General features: G+C 43.4%; 1 pseudogene; it reads right to left on the bottom strand.

The window, feature by feature from the left end:
- LOC105816767 overlaps nt 1–1,509 on the bottom strand; it is a 7,292-nt pseudogene that overhangs the window by 1,383 nt on the left and 4,400 nt on the right.

Genomic DNA, 1,509 nt, shown 5'->3' with positions numbered 1-1,509 from the left:
CAGAGGAGAAAAAGAAGGAGCAAGAATTCAATAGAGATTAATCCCTGAGGAATTTGGAGCCCCATGGAAAATGTAGGTGCAGGTGTTTGTTTTTCCTCCCCTCGTACCTCTGGCAGACTTCAGGCTCTCAAATTATTGGACAGCATCTCTATCTTCATGAGCACAAGGGTGGCAGCCATCAGTAAACCAGGAACTTCTTGAGAACAGAGCACTGGACTTCCAGCCCCCTTGGGATTGCCCCACCACCACCACAAACCTGAGCAGAGGTGGCAGACACCATACCACGTTTCCATCCATTGTGTGCCTTTATCCTTCCCAGGGAGCTTCAGCTCTTCAATTTTCTTGTCACTCATCTTCATCCAAACATTTCCCAACACTACCCAGACTGCAGTGGCCACAGGGGGCCAGAAGGGCCCATGGGGAACTATGTGATCCCACAGTTTGGACATTCAGGGTGGATTGCCTTGAGGGGATAGGAGAGTGCAGCAAGCCAGGGGGCCCCTCAAAACAAAGGGGATCAGAGTTACAGCTGTCTTCCATTCCAACACTCCTTGTCCTCCTTGCCTCCCCTGCCCATAGCTGCTTATGCAGCCATGGAAGTTCCCACATGACTCAACATGGTTGCTCCAAGGGATGATTGAGCCAGGACTCACAGGAGCAGCTGCTTTCCCTCTGTTGGTGTATCCACAACACCTAGGCTTCCACAGAGAATGGGGCTCACACTGTTCCTCATAAAGACCTGTAATGGATCAAAGGATGCACAGACTGTGAGCTCCCTGCCTACTGGCTCTCCACGGTGCTGCCCACTCAGCTGCTCCAGCAGACCAGGACATACCCTGTTGAAGGACTGGAAGAATGAACCTTGTAAAAACATCCATACTGCCCAAAGTGATTTAGAGGTTCAATGAAATTCCCATTAAATACAAATGTCATTTTTCACAGATCTGGAAAAAATAATCCTAAACTTCATATGGAACCAAAGTAGTCCAAATAATCAATACAATCTTAAGCAAAAAGAAAAAATCTGAAGGCATTAAGTTACCTGACTTCAAATTATATTACAAGGCTATAGAAACTAAAACAGCATGGTACTGGTATAAAGGTAGAGACATAGACCAACGGAACAGAGGAGAGAATCCAGAATTAAAACCCGAAAGCTACAGTCAACTGATTTTTGACAAACACACACAAAAACATACACTAGGGAAAGTATGCCCTGTTTAACAAATGATGCTGTGAAAATTGCATAGACACATGCAGAAGAATGAAACAAGATCCCTCTTTCTTGCCATATACCAAAATTAACTCAAATTGAATTAAAGACCTAAATGTAAGACCTGAAACCATAAAAATTCTGGAAGAAACCATGGGAAAAACACTTCTATATATGAACCAAGGGAAACAATTTATGACTAAGACCCCAGAGGCAAATACAAAAACAACAAAAATAAATAAGTTGGACTTAATCATTAAGTTTCTGCACAACAAAGGAAATAATCAATAGAATAA

The sequence above is a fragment of the Propithecus coquereli genome, unplaced genomic scaffold, assembly GCF_000956105.1.
Source record: "Propithecus coquereli isolate 6110/MARCELLA unplaced genomic scaffold, Pcoq_1.0 Scaffold387, whole genome shotgun sequence".
Taxonomy (NCBI): domain Eukaryota; kingdom Metazoa; phylum Chordata; class Mammalia; order Primates; family Indriidae; genus Propithecus; species Propithecus coquereli.
The sequence above is the reverse complement of the archived record's forward strand: the minus strand, read 5'-3'. Positions and strand labels throughout refer to the sequence as shown.